We start from the raw sequence: 21,462 nt of genomic DNA, 5'->3' as shown, positions 1-21,462 counted from the left end.
TGCATGGAGCCCCAGACTGAGGGAGACTGACAGTTATTTTGTGTTTCTTCCATTTGCGAATAATCGCACCAACTGTTGTCACCTTCTCACCAAGCTGCTTGGTGATGGTCTTGTAGCCCATTCCAGCCTTGTGTAGGTCTACAATCTTGTCCCTGACATCCTTGGACAGCTCTTTGGCCATGGTGGAGAGTTTGGAATCTGATTGATTGATTGCTTCTGTGGACAAGTGTCTTTTATACAGGTAACGAGCTGAGATTAGGAGCACTCCCTTTAAGAGAGTGCTCCTAATCTCAGCTCGTTACCTGTATGAAAGACACCTGGGAGCCAGAAATCTTGCTGATTGATAGGGGATCAAATACTTATTTCCCTCATTAACATGCAAATCAATTTATAACTTTTTTGAAATGCGTTTTTCTGGATTTTCTTGTTGTTATTCTGTCTCTCACTGCTAAAATACACCTACCATTAAAATTATAGACTGATCATTTCTTTGTCAGTGGGCAAACGTACAAAATCAGCAGGGGATCAAATACTTTTTTCCCTCACTGTATGTATGTATGTATGTATGTATGTAAGTGTGTGTGTGTCTGTCTCTGTGTGAAAGTGTGTGTGTGTGTCTGTCTGTGAAAGTGATTGTGTGTGAAAGTGTGTGTGTCTGTCTGTCTGTCTGTGAAAGTGTGTGTGTGTGTGTGTGTGTGTGTGTGTGTGCGTGTGTCTGTCTGTGAAAGTGTGTGTTTGTGTGTGTATGGGTGTGACAGTGTGTATGAGTGTCTGTCATGTAACTCGCACATCTGTGAGGGCACCATTTTTGCAGAAAGAGATGTACACATTTTGGAGCAACATATGCTGCCATCCAGACATCATCTTTTCCAGGGACGTACCTGCATTTTTCAGCAGGATAACGCCAAACCACATTCTGCCCAGATTTCAAGTGCATGGTTGCATAGGCAGAGAGTGCGGGTGCTAGCATGGCCTGCCTGCAGTCCTGACCTGTCTCCGAATTGAGAATGTGTGGCGCACTATGAAGTGCAAATTAAGACAACGAAGGCCCTGTGCAGTTGCGCAGCTGAGGAAATGCATAATGGATGAATGGGGGAAAATCCCGCTTGCTAAACTTAACCAAGTGGTGTCTTCAGTGCCCAAGTGCTTAATAAGTGTTATTAAAAGAAAAGGTGATGTTACATAGTGGTAAACAGTCGACTGTCCCAACTTTCTTGGTTTCTTTTCACTGCTAATGAGATGCTGTAGAGTGAGTTAGTTATATTGCTTTCAGGAGCTCTAATCGTATTGATGAGTTCATGCAGCATTTGTAATTGAATTTCAAAAAGAAATCTTTGCTGTCTGGCCTGTGTGTATGAGATGTACTCTGTCAATCTTTGGCTAACAACTGAAACATTGGTAGAACAGAAATGGCAACATAAAAAAGAAAAGTACATTTTAAAAGAGCACATTAAATAGGATGAATATACAGTTTTTTACAATCACTTTGTCACTAATTTCAGAACCTTGATGTCATTTTTCAAAACTCTAGACACAAAACTCAAAACGGTCATCACTTGTAACACAGGCTGTCCAATGTTCAAAACATTGCATTGTGCATTCATATCTTTAAAGAAACCTAGCACTTGCAGACTTGTTGGTTCAAATAACTCATTTATCATGAAATACCATAGTAACATAGTAACACAGAAGATACCGATAGTTTCACTGTGTAGTTGTTCGTACAATCATTAAATATTGTAGTACAAAATATGTGATACATGTTTCATTATGGTACTACACATAAATACATCACTGTAAAAGGACTAGTAGAGAGAATACTACAGATTTGATTGAATCATTGTAGCTGCCTCAGTCATGGTCATGCCATGATTTACAACATGTTCTACAACTATTTCTCGGATTTCACTGGACACTATTTGCTGTTGCTGCCGCTGTCTGGTCCGTGGCCTTGTCCTCTACCACGTTCCCCCAACACCTCTCAAATGAGGCCCATGGCTGCCTCTCTGGTGAGGCCTAAGCCCTCCTCTATGACGAGGCCCACGACCACCTCTCAGAAGGGGTGCATGTCCCCTTCCATTCCTTTGACCACCACGTCTTCCTCCTCCCACTGCTTGACCTCTATTGTGACCTGGATGACCTGCCGGCTCCATGTTATCACTGTGTTGCTCGGGTGGATAGCACTCATTTCACTCGATACTCGTACCACAATGTGAAATCAATCATCAATAACCAGTTGGCAGTATTGGAAAAGCAATTACAAGGGCCTGCATACATACAGTAATGTCAAATCTGATGTGGAAGAACAATCATCTTCAACCAGGTTGGAGCGTTAGTTGCAATGCCTTTAATACATGCAGCGTGGAGAGGAACAGTGACTCAAGAAGATCCCAAAGTCGCTCTGCCTTCATTTTAACAGTCAGAGCTTTTATACACAAAAATCAAAGAGCTGGTTATAATCAGAAAGTCATTACTATGTTATCTTAAAAGTTAGCTAAGCAGAATTTATATCATTATAGGACAGAGTTCATAGATCAACACATGGATTAGGGAGCAGGCACTTCAATCATACTGTTTGACATTGTCTCCAAGATTCTCATCGTAAATAACAAACAGAAATCAAACTACCTTCTGGCCTGACCTTCTAGCTTGACCTTATCTTTCTTAAGTATACAAGAGAGAAAAACAGGTATTAGAGAAAGAATTTCTAACTTTCCTTCCACACTGAAAACATGGTGTGGAAAAGTGCTACATGATGATGAATGATGATGAAATATTACATCCATAGATAATGTAGTCCAACTGGTTCATGCTCCTCGGTTATTGGTGTCAATGGATCTCATTATCCTGAAACTTTCATGATCGAAACATGGAATACTGTTCGTCAGTTTCCATAAAACTATGAATTAAGAGTAATGCAACAGTCACTTATCATTTTGAGCAGCTGTATCAATTGATAGTTAGATCTTTGTAATGAAATGAATAGACAGTGATCTCAGATGTAATGTGTGAATTGCATTTTGAAATGGTAATACTTTGACGTTAAGTTGTATCATTTTAGTTCAATGAACAAATGATCTGAGGTTGATGTGTATTGTATCCAAGCAATTGAAAAATGTGCATTTTGATCATCGGGTGTGAGTTTAGTGTCTAGAGTTTTGAAAAATGACATCAAGGTTCTGAAATGAGTGCCAAAGTGATTGTAAAAAAGTGTAATATCAGGGGACAGTGGCTATTACTGATCTGGCCTTCCGTGGCCTCTGTATTAATGTAACAGGTCACATTGTATGTGTACACTGATACTTGATAGTATAATATAGTACAAGTAAAAAACATACATAGGTATCATAGAAGTATTTTGCAGAAATGATTAAGGATACTTATCAAAATGGAGAGGAAATGCTAAATCCAGTCTCCCCAGGCTGAGCTTCTATTGCTACACCTGCTAAGTGGCTGCTGGCCCCACTATATGGATAGAGCCACACCAAGTACAAGAGTCTCCCCATTGCTATTTATATCTCCCTATCCAGTCTTCTATACGTGTCAGGTATACAAGTGTGTGTGTGTGTGTGTGTGTGTCTGTCTGTCTGTCTGTCTGTGAAAGTGTGTGTGTGTGTGTGTGTGTGTGTGTGTGAAAGTGTGTGTGAGTGTCTGTCTGTCTGTCTGTCATGTAACTTGCACATCTGTTAGGGCACCATTAATGCAGAGATGTACACATATTGTTTATTTTCCATATATATGTATGTATGTATGTATGCATGTCCAATTGCTTTGACAATACAAATGCACTGAATTGAGACAGAGAGAGAGAGAGAGAGAGAGAGAGAGAGAGGTGCTAAGGCACATTTGTAACATAAATTAGGGAACATTTGAAACATGCTTAGGGAACATTCATAAGAACATAAGAACATAAGAACATAAGAAAGTTTACAAACGAGAGGAGGCCATTCGACCCATCATGCTCGTTTGGTGTCCATTAATATCTAAGTGATCCATGGATCCTATCCAGTCTATTTTTAAATGTTCCCAAACTTTCAGCTTCTACCACTTTCCATCTTGAATGCCTTGAAGCCCAATTTCCATTTGTTGTCCCCTGGTGCGTGTGTCCCTGCTGATCTGGAAAAGCTCCTCTGGTTTGAGGAACCTTTCATGATTTTGAAGACTTGGATCAAGTCCCCACGTAATCTCCTCTGTTCCAGGGTGAAAAGGTTCAGTTCCCTCAGTCTCTCCGAGTAGGACTTTCCCTTCAGACCTGGAATAAGTCTGGTTGCTCTCCTCTGAACTGTCTCTAAAGCAGCAATATCCTTCTTGAAGTGTGGTGCCCAGAACTGTACACAGTATTCCAGATGAGGTCTAGCGCATTGTACAGTCTTAACATTACTTCCCTTGTTTTAAATTCTACACTTTTGACGATATACCCTAGCATTCTGTATGCCTTTTGTATTGCTTCCCCACATTGTTTGGATGGAGAAAGTGAATCCACATAGATTCCTAGGTCTTTCTCATGCATTACTTCATCTAGATCTGTACCTCCCATAGTGTAATTATAGTGGACATTTTTGTTTTACTGCATGTATTACCTTGCACTTGTCCACATTGAATTTCATTTGCCAGGTGTCAGCCCACAACTGAATTTATCTAAGTTCCTCTGAATAGCATGTGCTGCCAAGATTGTATCTGCTAAGCCACCTATTTTAGTATCATCTGCAAATTTGACAAGGTTGCTAAGTATCCCAGAGTCCAGATCATTAATATAGATTAGAAAAAGCAAAGGCCCTAGTACTGATCCCTGTGGAACTCCACTAACAACCTCACTCCAGTTAGAAGTGACTCCTCTAATCTGTTTCCTATACATCAACCAGTTCATAATCCATCTACTTACATTACCCTGAATGCCTACAGCTTCCAATTTGAGGATCAGTCTTTGGTGTGGAACCTTATCAAAAGCTTTTTGGAAATCTAAGTATATCATATCATATGCTTTCACGTGATCTACAGCTGCAGTTGCATGTTCAAAAAAATGTATTAAGTTAGTAAGACATGATCTGCCTCGTCTAAACCCATGTTGACTATCTCCAAGAATATGGTTTTCATTGAGATGCTCCTCTATTTTCTGTCTAATCATTTTTTCCAACATTTTACAGGTGATGCAGGTGAGACTGATTGGTCTGTAATTTCCTGGCTCAGTTTTGTCCCCTTTCTTGTGGATTGGTATGAAATTTGCTGTCTTCCAGTCAGTGGGAACATCCCCTGTTCTAAGTGTCATTTGAAATAATCGAGTTAACGGCCTATACATAATTTCCCTCATTTCTTTAAGTACTGTTGGAAATATCCCATCTGGCCCAGGTGATTTGTTTGATTTTAATTCTGCTAGTCCCTTTAGTACCTCCTCCTCATTTATCCTGATCTCTCTTAGGGTTTGACTGGATTGATTGTCAACCTGTGGCATGTCATCTGTTTTTTCTTTTGTAAAAACCTCTGTGAAATACTCATTTAGAATATTTGCCACATCTTGTTCGTTTTCCAAGATACCTCCATTTTTGCCCTTTATCTGTTTCACCTCCTCCTTAATTGACCGCTTGCTGTTGTAATTTTGAAAAAAGCTCATTGCATTGGTTGTAGCTCCAAGAGCTATGTTTCTTTCTATTTCCCTCTTTGCTTTCCTGATCCCTCTCTTAAGATCTCTTTGCAGCTCAACATATTCTATGTATTTTGTTTCATCACCATCCCTTTTGTATGTGCTATACAACATTTTCTTCCTCTTTATATTTTTTTGCATGCCTCTGGTTTGTATGTATGTATGTATGTATGTATGTATGTGTGGAAGGAAAGTTAGAAATTCTTTTCTCACAACTGTTTTTCTCTCTTGTATACTTAAGAAAGATAAGGTCAAGCTAGAAGGTCAGGAGGCCATAAGGTAGTTTGATTTCTCTTTGTTATTTACAATGAGAACCTTGGAGACAATGTCAAACAGAATGACCTACGTGCCTGTTCCCTAATACCATGTATAGACCTATGAACTCTGTTCGATAATGATATATGTTCTGCTTAGTTAGCCTTTAAGATAACATAGTAATGACTTTCTAGCATGTATGTATGTATGTATATATATATATATATATATATATATATGTATGAATGTATGTATGTCCAATTGCTTTTGACAATACAAATGAATTGAGAGGGAGAGAGAGAGAGAGAGAGACAGACAGACAGACTGACAAACAGAAAAACAGACACACACACAAACACACACACACACACAGCCAGCCAGCCCGCCAGCCAGCCAGCCAGCCAGCCAGCCAGCCAGCTCAGTGATGACATCACGAGCCTCTCTCAGCTGACTGCTATGACATCACAGAGCACGTACATTCCGTTGCTTGCCGTCTGTCAACCACTCAGTCACTGCCAGCCAGACTGGCTGGCTGGCTGGATGTGGGGGCTGCTTGCTGCTGCTGCGTACCTTAGCAAGCTTATTTGCTTGACCGGCCTTCCTACTCCTCTGCCCACATGCCCACCTATGCCTCTACTCCAAGATACTTATACAATAGAAAAACTATGGTAATAATAATATAGCCCAAGACAAAAAATATTAATCTTTCTAGACTGTATTAAAGTTCAGCACTTCGGAAAAATAGAATTATTTTGTATTTCAATAAAACAAAAATTATTACTGGTATCCACACACCCAACCAATGTAAATGTCACGGACGGTGTTAATTAGCTCCTTAATCACCATTACTTATTATATTTATATTTCACTTCACTTTATGCAATATGGCTTGTGTATTTTGTTTGGTTCTATATTGCCATTATTTTGTGTGTTGATTATCTTTCACTTTATTGTTTAATTTGTTATTCACTTAGTATTATTTTGATTGTTTGCACGCGTGCCTTATTATTTGTGTTTCTTTGAGCCAATCACCACCGCACAACTCACCTGGGTCCACCTGCACTCTTCACACGCGTCCCCACTTAATCACCCTGCCCTGGGAGAGGAGAGGATTATCTGCTGTAGTCCACTTTCCAATGTGGGAGGTCTCTGCGGCTCATATCTCATTCAATTATTTATTCATTTATCCTACATCAAGTTTATTTATTTTCCCACGTTTCATTCAATCACCATCAGAAGCTCTCTGTGCTAAAAGTGGCAGCACATTTGTCTCACACACATCAAACTCACCTTTTCCTGCTTCCCAAGCCTTATCAACTTACTCAGACCCTCGTCAACTTACTCAAACCCTCTTCAACTTTGGTTAACATTGCTCTGCATTCTAACAGCTATTCTTTCTCCTATTCTTAATTTCTTACAAGAAATGTATTCAGGTTTTTTTATCAATATGTTTTATTTATATTTATACAGATGTCACTCCATTATTCGTTTATTGAAGTCATATATGTACCTAACAAAATATTAGCCAATAGGCCATTGATCTCAATAATGATTCCCATAATCCTAGGACACCTTCTCTTTTACTCTTCCTTTCCATTCTTACTTTTCTCCTGTAAAGCATTTTATATTACTTGAGCTTACTTATTCTATAGTTGTAATCTTATACTTCTGCGGTATCTTACCCTTTTCCTACATCACTCATCTTAAAACCATGGTCTACTTTGACTTTCATTTCAGGTATTATATGCTAGGCACCAATAACCAAACATTTTCTGAAAGACTGTAACATGTCACCAGACTGTTTACATTCTCCTGCTTTCACAGGCTGTCAGGGCTGCACCAGGCTCTCTTCTAGCCTTTCGTTTCCTTGAATTTGACTTTTGACAGAGCTTGTCCATAACATGATGTTTAACAAACAAATTCTGGTTCTTCTTGTGGAGACACCATGACTATTTATGTATTACTATTATTATCCATCTGTTTATTCAATGTATATTTTGGATTACTTTTCTTATAATAGTCTTTCTTTCTGATTTCTGATGCTTGAGGCACTCTGTATAGAGCCAAAGATCCTCATGAATATGATAAATCTGTTGTTACATTTTTAAATATAATTCTAAAATGATTGCCAAAACATAGACATTTACCTTATATCACCTTCAAACTATACATATTCATAAACACACAAAGCACATACACATTGATATCTAAAGATAATTCAGATATCCGATCTGTGGCATGTTTTATTGACCCTGCAGTGTCTCAAACAGCCCTTATAACTTATTATTTAAGCTTATGATTATTTAGAATAAAATGTCAAATAATCCCACTCGATTATTTCATTATTTCACTATCTCAGTTTTCTTGATCCATTGTGAAAAAGTTCTGTTATTTCCTCCTCATCTGTAGAGGCTACATTAGCCCACTCCCCGGTCTGATATTCTCGTAGTAACTGTATCCAAATGTTGGGCGGACATTTAGCCTTCACGATGATGTGTACATCGTGCGGGTGAAGGAGGTGAATAACCATCTTTTCATCTAGAATATCCCAAAAAGTTGTGTTACCCTGGTTTGGTTTTAATTTTGGGAGGGACACCCATATCATTTCTTTTTCTCCTGGGGAGAAGGGGACATGGGTTTTAGTCGTATAGACTATTGATTGACCTTCCTCTTTACTCTGTCTAGTTTTGACTTGCATGGGTGCAGCTGGGACCGTTTTCAGAGCGGTCAGATCTGGATACAATGTATTATTATAACCAAAATCAGTGATTGATTTATATTCCGGATTATATGGGGGAGGAGCGCTAGCAAAACCTCCTTTTTCATATTCCCATGCTTTGCGATCTAAATCATCCCAATCGGGCATGTCGTCCTAGGAGTGATCTGTGTTCGCGACGCGCTCCTAACATGGCAGCACATCGCGCACCTACACCTTCACCTTTTCTGACCACTTTTCTTGCCCTTCTAATTTGCCTTGTAGTTCTATTAATTCTATCGTATTTTTCACAACTTCTTCTCTCAATTCACATTACTGTTTATGATGATCTTCCATTTCTGTTATTTTCTTTTCTTGATTCTCACCAACCTGACACAATATCACAATTCCTTTCTCTGTCTTATCTGGTTGTTGTTGCTTCCACCAGTCCCGGTGCTCCTTCGGAGACCAGTCTTTCTCCCAACTTCCTTCCAACATTTTCTTCTCTACATTCTGTTTTTTTATTTCTCAAAAAACCAATAATGCTGGTGTCACTCACTGTGACGATTTATCTGAAATATTACATTATTATATATTATATTATGTATATATATTATAATAAAAACAAACACTCCAGTAAGGTACGGACACCCGTACATGACACTGGCTAAGGTAAGGGAACCCATAAACAACCATAAGCACCCCCGGACCTAGGACAGACTGTAACTTGCTAACTTGCTAACTTGCTAACTGTTTTGTTTGCTTCACATCGTTTGCTGCTAGTTGCATGCCAAACGAGTTCGTTCTGTCCAAAATATAAGCTTTTTTCTTCTAATAAATTCAATAAAAATACAGTGCACTAGCAACTATTTCCCTTTCAAAAGTTGTAGTCCCGTTTCAGTTAAAACAAAATGTGTTCTTCAAACAAAGAAAATACTTGTGTTTCTTTTCCCTCTTTACCTGCTCTTATCACAAAGCTTCTCAACACAATCTCAGGTGCAGGTGCACTCTGCGCTATCCTTTGCCCGAGCTTTGTCCAGGAAAACTCACTGTAGCCATCTTAGTTCAACACGGGCTCTCCTTACCTGCGAGTCACACGGGTCCAGTTCACTTTGCAAGTGAACAGTCTCTTCTCAGAAACAATAAGGAAACTTGGAAAGAAACACAATCCCAGGTCGGTGTTAAAAAAAAGTTCTTTGTTTTCATATTAAAAGAAAACATTTGTATTTTCTCTGCACACTTCACAGCTCCAATTAGCACACTCAACTAATCCCTGCCCCCCTCAGAACCGTCACTAAAGAAAGGTACTCACAGTCATTTTAAATATGACATCCTGTAGTGTTTGTTTTCAAAATATGATCTTATTATCACTTGAACCAAATAAATCCTTTGACCCACTAATACCAAATTACAGTTATGGGGGCCACAGATGTGATTTGAAAATACGATCTTCCATGTCTTTCTGTTGTGTTTTGACCTGGGGATCTGTAATTGTCCAAGTGGCTACTGCACATGTACTTATTTAATATTAAATGTGTTATTTAATTAGGCTTGGTTCTGGTGAGCATGTACAAGACGTCAGCTTTTTAAATAACTGTGTGTATTGGATCATACACATTTTAGAAATACTCTCTCAAACTTCCCGCATTGGTACCTCACCAGGGAGGTAGAAAACAGCAATAGCATTGAAAAAGTGTGATTGTAGTTCTGCTCTTCTGCAATATATTTCTACAATATCTTTAACATCTTCTTTAACATTGTTTTAAAGGCTGGGACCAATATGGTGGAATATCTCCAACACACGGACATTGAGAGACTCGACCCCTTTGTGCTGCTGCTCAGAGACCAACTCTCAGTTGTCTCTGAGTAGGCTATGGATCAACTTCCTTTCCTAATATGAAGGAGACCATGGATACAAAACCTATGAGAAACAGGTGATTATTGTTATTCTTCTCATTATAAACTACTTAATACATCTCTCCCATAAAGTACAACAGGATAGTGGTGACGTCATTCAGGATTGGATTGCCATTGGTCAAAAGCCCTCTGAGAGAAATTGTGTGGCGACACTCCACACTCTTAGAAGAAATTGTTCTGCACAGAACCATAAAGGGTTCCTCGAGTAATCGCTCTGGTGGATCCCTTTATGGTTCTATGTAGAACCCCTTCAAAGGGGTTACATGAAGAACCCCCAAACATAGCGTTCTACACAGAACCATTCGTTTTAAAATGTTATATATAGAACCCATTCAAAAGGGGGACACGTGCTATACCTGAATTTGTTTTCCAAATACAATCTTTAAAAAATGTATGAGTTCATATATACAAACACACATACACAACGTAGAAATCGCACTACTAGTGAAGTAACTTCATTTACATTATATGCCACAACTCCTCAATTTGGAACGCAAAAACAAGACATCTGATGTAAAAGTGTAAACTAATTACGAACAGCACTTTTGATTTTTATCTTCAATTCAGGGGCTACTTATTCGAACAGTAAACTGTATTCTCTCTTCAGAGTGACTGGAATGTTTTTGCCTACATTCAACTTAAATATGAAAGTTTCCAAAAACGGCATAGTTTTCTTTAAGGCTATTCAATGCCAAACACAAAATTCTCTCTGCTTTCAGTGCTTGTCCTTCAGCACAATTACACAGGTTCATGATGTTCTCATTTCAATACATTGTTTTCTTATTTAAACTATTTGACTTTGAGCTTACATTGAGAATAAAATCACTTTTGCAAGTAAAACCTGGCCAAGAAAGGAAGCAGCACTACAATAAAACAATACACAGAATACAAAGCAGTTCCTTTAAAAGTTAAAGTGATAAAGAGTGATGTCTGTCAGTAAATTACGTTGAGATACATATTGGTTATTTTGAATTAGGAGTCCAACTTCAATAACTTCTATTAACAAGCCAAAATACAGATCAGAATTACGGGTAATTGAAAATAATATGTAGCGCCTAGGTAAGCTTGGATGTGTTCAGAGAAACACTAAAAACGGACCTTCCTCACACCCGTCTTGTTGAGGTGGACGTGGTCATACAGGTGATGTGGCTGGATGTCTCAGTGGTGTGCCAGGTGGACGTTGGGGAGGAGGGCACATCTTCGGGATACTTCTGCGTTGATGGCCTGGATGATGTGCAGGGGCACGTCTGTGCGGGGCAGCAGTGTGGAGATGGTGATTTTGGCAGTTTGGAATTCCTCTGTGGCTTTCTTTGCCACCTGTCTCAGGGCTGAGGCCACATCGCCCCTGCGGGCACTCAGGTCGTTAGTGCCGGTGTGGATGAGGATGTGTTTGACCTGGCACAGCCTCCTCTTGGAGAGCAGCTCCAGGGCTCTCTGTGCTGTCGGGCACCAAAGCTTTTTCACTTTTCGCCCAGGGAAGAGGCGCCTCTCATCCAGGAACTTCCCATTGGAGTCGCTCAGAATGACCACCTCTGTGTTGACCTGCCACTCCGGGTTTTGCGTCGGGAGTGGTGGGGGCAGCGGGTGTGTTTTAGGGGAGTGGCGTTTCAGGGGTTTGTGTATTAGTGGCAGGTCTGGTGATAGTGGGGGTGTCAGGAGTGGTGGGGAGTGTGGGTGGATCAGTGGGTGCGTCAGTGGGTGCGTCAGGGGTTGTAGGTGTTGTGGGGTCAGTGCAGTGCAGTCTCTGTGCTCCTCTCTTAGCTTCTCCAGCTGGCTCTGCAGGCTCCTCAGCTGGCTGTGCTGGGGTGTCCTGGTCAGCTCCTCCCTCGCTCTGTGCAGCTCCGTCCTCAGGGTTTGGCTCTGCTCCTCCTGGTCTCTCACTGCTGCTCTCAGCTTATGGATCTCAGCCTTGTGGTGCATCTTTAGTCCCTGAACTCCGCAAACTTCAGCTCCAGCACTGATAGGCATTCCTTTAGTGTTTTAATGTTGCTGGAGAGTTTTGGGGAGACAGGGGGGCAGTCTGTGGGAGATGGGGCACTGTCTGGCTCCGTGTGGCTGGGGGCAGACTGCAGGGTGGCAGGCTCTGGCTCGTGTTTCTCTACCTCAGTCTGCTGCTTTGAGGTGTGGAAGCCGAGAGATAATTGGTCCAGGCTGCTCTCGCTGTCCTGCACCATGATGGTCCCGTTGTGGTATACATTAAAAGTGAGCATCACACTGTCTGTGTCTTTCTCTACCAGCACTGAGATCTGCCTGCCTCTGCTAATGCCCCTCTTGTTGTTATTGGGGTATGTCTGGCACAGGGTTTTGTGAAAGGCGGTGGGGTACTGAGTGTAGAACAGTAGATTGTTCTTGACCCTGTTTTCTCCTTTACCGGTGTAGTCTAGGATGAGGGTCTCAGGAGATGCTCTCATCACAGCTTGTTTGTAGTCCTTCTTAGCCTGTGCAGAGCGAATGTCTTCAGGGTATCGGATTTCAAAAGGCAGCTCTGCAGTCAGACTGCTGTTCGATAGATTTCTATCAGTCTCAGTGGCAGTTGGGCTCTCTCCTACTGTCACTCTATTCAAATCGGAGCTCTGCATTTTCATTGGCTGAGTCAACTACTGAGAATGCTTATTTATTTTATTAATACATATTTTTTTGTTTAATTATTTGTCTCTATAGGTGAAAGGTCTTACCTCCAATTCTTGTCTTCAGCTTTTCTTTTCTGACTTTTCTTCCTGAACTGTCTCTCTGCTTTCTTCTTTTTGTGTTTCTCTTAAAATTATTATTTTTTGAATACTTTTTCTTCTGAATTTCTATTCCATGTCTTCTGTGTATGTTTATAGTGCTATATATTCATTTGTAAATGACAAATTAAATCCGCTTATGTATAAAAACAAATGTTTTTTAGGAGCTCATATTCCTCTCTCTCTCTCTCTCTCTCTCTCTCTCTCTTTCTCTCTCTCCCTCTCAATTCAATTCATTTGTATTGTCAAAGCAATTGGACATACATACATACATACATACATACATACATACATACATACATACATACATCTACACGGAAAATAAATAATAGAATTATGAATCACAATAAGATGTAATGAAGTACAGAAAATGAAAATGTAAAAAAATGTGATCTTTAATACATACAAATAAAGAAAATAGGTTTACTATTTCCAGATTCCTTTTTTGAAATACAATGACATGCATAACAAACAAGTATTTACATTATATTTACAGCCGGTGCTCGTGTGTCACTGTGTCCCTCAGGCTGTGGTAGGCGCTGACATATTGGGCAGCCAGGGTGGCTGTGTGTCCCTCCCCCAGGAGGACTGGCGTTTTTCTTTTTTCTCAGTTTTGTCACAGGTTGGGTGGGCATCCATTATGTTGTTACAGAATTTGTCCCTTATTTTGGGCTAAAGCTTTCCGTGGAGGGGAACGTGGATCAGTTTGTACCATTTTTGGGAGAATCTGCCTTGTTGGGGCGGAGCTGTGATCCAGGTGAACAGCAGATCGGGCATAGGTGGGCATGTGGGCAGAGGAGTTGGAAGGCCGGTCAAGCAAATAAGCTTGCTAAGGTACGCAGCAGCAGCAAGCATCCCGCACATCCAGCCAGCCAGCCAGTCTGGCTGGCGGTGACTGAGTGGTTGTCAGACGGCAAGCAACGGAATGTACGTGCTCTGTGATGTCATAGCAGTCAGCTGAGAGAGGCTCGTGATGTCATCGCTGAGCTGGCTGGCTGGCTGGCTCTGTGTGTGTGTGTGTATGTCTGTGTGTGTGTGTGTGTGTCTGTTTGTCTGTTTTTCAGTCTGTCTGTCTCTCTCTCTCTCTCTCTCTCTCTCTCTCTCTCTCTCTCCCTCTCAATTCAATTCATTTGTATTGTCAAAGCAATTGGACATACATACATGCATAAATGCTAGAAAGTCATTACTATGTTATCTTAAAGGCTAACTAAGCTGAACATATATCATTATAGAACAGAGTCCATAGGTCTACACATGGTTTTAGGGAACAGGCACGTAGGTCATACCGTTTGACATTGTTTCCAAGGTTCTCATCGTAAATAACAAACAGAAATCAAACTAGCTTCTGGCCTGACCTTCTAGCTTGACTCTATCTTTCCGCCTTATATACTTGGTGAATAATTGAGGAAGTAGCACCAAGTGACCACATTAGGCTGCCTGAGGGTTTCTGGGGAGTGTAGTTGTCTAGGGTCGGTTTTCTTCCCTAGAGTGCAGACCTTGCAGCAGACCTGGCCTGACATGTCTGCCATGTATGACCCTGCCCCTTGGTTTGTCCCACATCCTCCCCCCCAGCTGCGACCCCATAGGTCGAGCGACAGCCGCAAAAAAGCATGCACCCGGGACAGCCCATCAACATTCCCCATGGCCTTCCCTGGCCTGTGCTGCAGGGTGAAATGAAAATGTTGGAGACTCAAAAACCACCTCATCACACGGGCATTCCTGTCTTTCGAACGATGCATCCAAGTGAGGGGGGCATGGTCAGTGATCAGGGTGAAGTGCCTGCCCAACAAATAGTATCGAAGACTGTCCAAAGCCCACTTCACTGCCAAACATTCTTCTTCAACTACCAAATAATTTATTTCATTGGATTCCAACTTTCTGCTAAGGAACAACACCGGGTGTTCGTGATCACCCATTCTTTGGGACAAAACCACTCCGATCCCCACCTCAGAGGCGTCCGTCTGGACTATAAATTCTTTCTGAAAGTCAGGTACCATTAAAACGGGGTTGCGGCAGAGCGCCTCCTGTAGGCTCCGGAAAGCCCGGTTTGCTGTATCACCCCATCTAACCATATTGGGTTCTGTAGCCTTAGTCATATCAGTCAGAGGGGCCGCTAAGGTAGCATAGTTGGGAATAAACCTCCGGTAATACCCAGTTAACCCTAAAAATGCCCTAACCTGCTTTTTATTGACAGGCCTAGGCCAAGAGTTTATGGCTTCAACCTTGGATATTTGGGGTTTCACCATACCCCTCCCTACTGTATAGCCCAAGTATTTGGCCTCTTCCAACCCCAAATTGCATTTGGTTGGATTAGCCATCAGGCCTGCTGCATGTATTGAATCCAATACCGCTTGGAGCTGAGACAAATGTGATTCCCAATCTGGACTGTGAATGACCACATCATCTAAATATGCTGCCGCATACGTCCTGTGTGGTCTAAGTATGTGGTCCATCAACCTTTGAAAGGTGGCAGGAGCACCATGCAGGCCAAAGGGCATCACTGTGTAGTGAAACAGACCATCTGGGGTTGCAAAGGCTGTTTTTTCTTTGGCACCCGGGGTCAAGGGAATCTGCCAGTAGCCCTTGGCTAAGTCAATAGTTGAAATATAGCGAGCATTCCCAATATTCTCTAACAATTCATCTACTCGGGGCATTGGGTATGCATCAAACTTTGAAATTTCATTAACCTTTCTAAAATCATTACAGAATCTCCAGGAGCCATCAGGTTTGGAAACCATGACTATAGGGCTGGACCACTCACTGTGGGATTCTTCAATAACCCCTGCCTCCAGCATTTCCTTAACCTCATTTCTAATAGTGTTCCTGCGAGCTTCTGGTACCCTGTAAGGCCTCATATTTACCTTCTTTCCTGGGAGAGACACAATGTTGTGAGAGACTAAATGGGTACGCCCCGGTATGCCTGAGAAAACTTCCCTATTACGTATTATCAAGTCGTTCACCTCCTTCAACTGGTCAGGTGACAAGGCAGCTGCAATATTCACCTTCGGTGTCCCTAGTGGCTGAGGGGGGTAAGTCAACATCAACACTTCCCTGTCCTTCCAGGCTTTTATTAAGTTGACATGATATATTTGTTCTGGGGGTCGGCGGCCGGGTTGCTGAACCTTATAGTTCACTTCCCGTATTCGCTCTATAATCTCATAAGGTCCCATCCACGTAGCCAGAAATTTACATTCTACAGTGGGAACCAACACCAACACCCTATCACCAGGCTGGAACACCCTCAGTGTAGCCTGACGATTATAGGCGAATTGTTGGTGTTCCTGTGCCTGCCTTAGGTGCTCTCTCACAATGGGAGTGACTGTGGCTATTCTCTCTTGCATAGCATTGATGTGCTCGACTACACTCCGGAAAGGAGTGGACTCGTGTTCCCACGTTTCACGGGCTATGTCTAATATCCCCCTGGGGTGCCTCCCATATAACAGTTCAAAAGGCGAAAAGCCCAGGGAAGCCTGTGGGACTTCCCTAATGGCAGACATCAAGTAGGGCAGCATGAATTCCCAATTTTTCCCATCCTTATCGATTACCTTTCTTAGCATGGACTTCAGGGTCCTATTAAATCTCTCAACCAACCCATCTGTTTGTGGGTGGTAGACTGATGTTCTCAACTGCTTAACCTGCAACAATTTACACAGATCGGTCATAACCTTAGACATAAAGGGTGTGCCCTGATCTGTTAATATCTCCCTCGGTATCCCCACCCTACTACACATCAACATTAGCTCTTTTGCAATACCTTTTGAAGCCATGGTCCGCAGTGGAATGGCTTCTGGGTACCTGGTGGCATAATCCAAAATAACCAGTATATACTGATGCCCTCTGGCTGATTTCGGGAGAGGTCCCACCACATCCATAGCTATCCTAGCAAAGGGGGTCTCTATGATGGGCAAAGGGACCAGTGGGCTTCTGAAGGCTGGTTTAGGAGCATGTAGTTGACATTCAGGACATGAGCTACAATGTTCTGTCACGTCTGCATGTACGCCTGGCCAGTAAAACCTCCTCAGGAGTCTATCCTTGGTTTTGTCCATCCCCAGATGTCCCCCCAGGATATGCCCATGTGCCAGATTGAGAACTGTTCGTCTGAATGGGGTGGGAACTAGCAATTGCTCCACAATGTCCACCCCTATCTTATTTACACGGTACAATAGGTCATTTTTTACCATAAAATAAGGATAAGCTGTTGGCGGGTCTGCAGTAGTCATAGGGGTCCCATTTACTACCTTCACATTTTCTTTAGCATAGTGTAGAGTGAGATCTCGCACCTGTGCGCTGCCAAAATCAGTGGGGAGTCCCTCTAACACTGACACTTCTACATTGTCAGCTTCAGGGGTCTCTATGAATGGATTCTCACCCACCCTGCTAGTGCTGGGTTCCTCACCCTCCATAGGGTCATCTACGTCACTACATTCCACCCCTATGTTTTCAGTTTAATTTTCCCCAACCAAAACCTTCACTGTCGACTCAACTGGAACCAGGTCTACTTTTAGCTCTAGTTGTGGGATCGAGGCAACTTCTGGCTTACAGTTTTCAGTGTGCATTTCCAATTTACTATGTTTTCTATCTAGTTTTCCAAAATTAGGAAAATATCGTCCCAGTATCACATCATATGGCATGTTGGGTACCACACCGACTTCGTAATCTAGTTTCCCGGCCTCTGTCTGTATGTTTACAAGGGCTGTGGGATAGGGGCGTGTGTCACCATGTGTGCATGTGATACTGAGCTCCTGATGTCTATCCAGCTTGTTGGTCGCTACTAATTTTTCTGTGACCAGTGTAACCATACTGCCAGAGTCGAGTAGAGCAGCCACTTCTTTCTCATCGACTATCACTGTACACATGTGTTTTGGATTAGGTACTCCGCCTATGAAAACATCCGTCCCAACAGGGCAGGCATAAAATACCGGTTTCTCTTTCCCCATATCACACACATTACATTGCATTGGTTCCTCTCTACCTGGGCAGTGGGCCGCAATATGTCCTACTTTGTCACAATTGTAGCAGACAATTGGTTGTGATGGTGACCCCCTATAACCCTTAGTCTCGGCTTTAGGCCCCACCTTTGCCCCCCCCAGTCTTGCTCTTTTCTTCCAATCCAGCGCGTCATGTTTCCCAGAGTACTTTGGAACCATCTTACCCGGTCCGCTGGTTCGTCATGGCCTGGGGAACGAGTTTTTAACCTCCGGTACGTGCTCTGCTGCTCCGGCTGTATAGAACCGCTCTACAATGGCCACCAAGGTGTCAGCGGACAGCACCTCATTCTGGCCAACCCAGCGTCGAACGTCCTTGGGCAAACAGCGTTGGTAGTTGTCAAGGACTATGGCCTCCACCACCTCGGCTGATGAATGGACCTCTGGCTGTAGCCATTTCCTGGCCAGATGGATCAGATCAAACATCTGCGTTCGGATTGGTTGTCCTGGTTGGTAGGCCCACTGCTGAAACCGATGTGCCCTCACTGCGGTGGTCACGCCCAATCGGGTCATTATCTCCGCTTTCAATTTATCATAGTCCTGGGCGTCCTTCAGCTCCAGATCAAAGTACGCTTTCTGTGCATCCCCTGCCAGATAAGGTGCCACAAGCCCTGCCCAGGAATCTTTTGGCCATCCCTCTCTCTGCTGTCCTCTCAAAGGTCATAAGGAAGGCCTCAACATCGTCCTGTTTTGTCATTTTCTGCAGAAAGTGATTGGTGCGGGGAGTGGAATGGGTTGCAGCCCCCTGTGGCCCAATCCTGGTTGCAAGTGCTTCAACACTCTCTTTCAGCTCTTTAGTCACCTTTTCCTGCTCTTCTCTAAACATTTTATTTGTATCATGCTGGACCTGCAGTGCTTCCTGATGCATCCGCATAGCATCCTGGTGAGCCACCTGCTGCACCCTGGTCGCTTCCTGTTGGGCTATTACAGCCTGTAGTTTTTTTTTTTTTGGATAAAAAAATTCACTCAGCCAGTCTGGGTTTCATGAGGTGCTGCCCGCATTCTACACCAAATGTGACAAAACGCCTTGGCTGTACACATGTGCGGGTCTTCTCTGTGATCTTCTTAGGAGTAAAAACCAGTCATGACCCAGGGAGGAGGTTGCAAATACAGGGCTGTGCCTGTATGTTTACTTCAAACAAAACAAATCTGAAAACAAAACCTAACTCACACTGGAGTTGTAACTAATCTTACATAATCATTCTATTTTAAACAAAGTCTGGAATAAATAAGTCTTGGCTTTCTCCTTATGAGCTACCTCTGTTTTCCAGATAACTCACCCTATTGTCTCTCACTTCTCTCTCTCTCAGGCCCGCCTTATATACCTGGTGAATAATTGAGGAAGTAACACCAAGTGACCACATTAGGTGCTAGAATGGCTGCCTGAGGGTTTCTGGGGAGTGTAGTTGCCTAGGGTCGGTATTCTACCCTAGAGTACACACCTTGCAGCAGACCTGGCCTGACATATCTGCCATGTATGACCCTGCCCCTTGGTTTGTCACAATACATACATACATACATATACACGGAAAATAAATAATAGAATTATGAATCACAATAAGATGTAATGAAGTACAGAAAAAGAAAATGTAATAAAATGTGATCTTTAATACATACAAATAAAGAAAATAGGTATACCATTTCCAGATTCCTTTTTTGAAATACAAAGACATGCATTACAAACGAGTATTTACATTATATTTACAGCCGGTGCTCGTGTGTCACTGTGTCCCTCAGGCTGTGGTTGGCGCTGACATATTGGGCAGAATGTGTCCCTTATTTTGGGCTAAAGCTTTCCGTGGAGGGGAACGTGGATCAGTTTGTACCATTTTTGGGAGGATCTGCCTTGTTGGGGCGGAGCTGTGATCCAGGTGAACAGCAGATCGGGCTTAGGTGGGCATTTGGGCATAGGAGTAGGAAGGCCGGTCAGGCAAATTAGCTTGCTAAGATACGCAGCAGCAGCAAGCAGCCCCCCCATCCAGCCAGCCAGCCAGTCTGGCTGGCAGTGACTGAGTGGTTGACAGACGGCAAGCAACGGAATGTACGTGCTCTGTGATGTCATAGCAGTCAGCTGAGAGAGGCTCGTGATGTCATGGCTGAGCTGGCTGGCTGTCTGGCTGGCTGGCTCTGTGTGTGTGTGTGTGCGTGTGTCTGTCTGTCTGTCAATTCATTTCAATTCAATTCAAAGGTGCTTTATTGGCATGATCTATCACAATATTGCCAAAGCAGATACAAATGTTCTATCAATCAAGACAAAACATTGCAATACAAGATTCAGTGGAACAAATATAGTACACATTGAAATAAAATTAAGTAGGATATAAACCATATTTGTTGTTTGTATCAAAATTTGTGTCATGACATCAGAAAAATCACTGTTTTTATTTTGTTTTGCAAATGGAGTGCCACAGGCTGGTGTCTACACACTGTCTCGCAGGCTGTGGCAGGTGGATACATATTGCGCTGCTAAGAAGGCAGTGCGCTCCTCCTCTCCCAGCAGGACGGGGAGTTTGCAGCAATCGGGGATCATGCTGAACTCAGGGATATGCATTTTTAATATTTTAAAGTATGTCTCCCTGATTTTTGTGTATTTAGGGCAGGACAGCAGGAAATGCGCCTGTGTTTCGACCTCCCCTAGGTCACACTGGCTGCACAGCCGCTCTTCTCTGGCAACCCAGAATTTTCTGTAGCGGCCTTTTTCAATGGCGAGGCTGTGGTCACTGAGCCTGTATTTAGTTAGATTTTGTCTCTCTTTTATATTTTGGATTTTTAAGTATTCAGCCAATGTAATGTTTCTATTCAGGGCCCGGTAGCATTCCAATTTGTTTTGTAATTCTAATTCGTGTCTCTAATCTTTTGTGTATTTGCTTTTCAGGTACATGTCAATTTTCCCAATTGTTGTTGTTTTGGTCATTGTGTGTTCGGGCTCTGTGAGCCTCAGAGCCGTGGGGGCGTTTCTGTGTACGTGTAAGATGTTTTTATTAAATTCTAGGTGGAATATTTCCATGGGGCTTTTGTCCCAATTGTTGTTATTGAGGTTCATGAGGGGACCCCACACTTCGCTCCCATATAGCAGGATTGGTTGGATGATGGAGTTTAATATTTTAATCCAAATAGTTATTGGTATTGTTGTTTTCCCAAATTGTGTCTTTATGGCATAAAATGCCCGGCGTGCCTTGTCTTTTAATGCGTTTATAGCCATGCTGAAGCTCCCTGACGCACTGATGGTCAGGCCAAGGTAGTTGT

The sequence above is a fragment of the Amia ocellicauda genome, chromosome 14, assembly GCF_036373705.1.
Source record: "Amia ocellicauda isolate fAmiCal2 chromosome 14, fAmiCal2.hap1, whole genome shotgun sequence".
Lineage (NCBI taxonomy): Eukaryota > Metazoa > Chordata > Actinopteri > Amiiformes > Amiidae > Amia > Amia ocellicauda.
Note: the sequence above shows the minus strand (reverse complement) of the source record.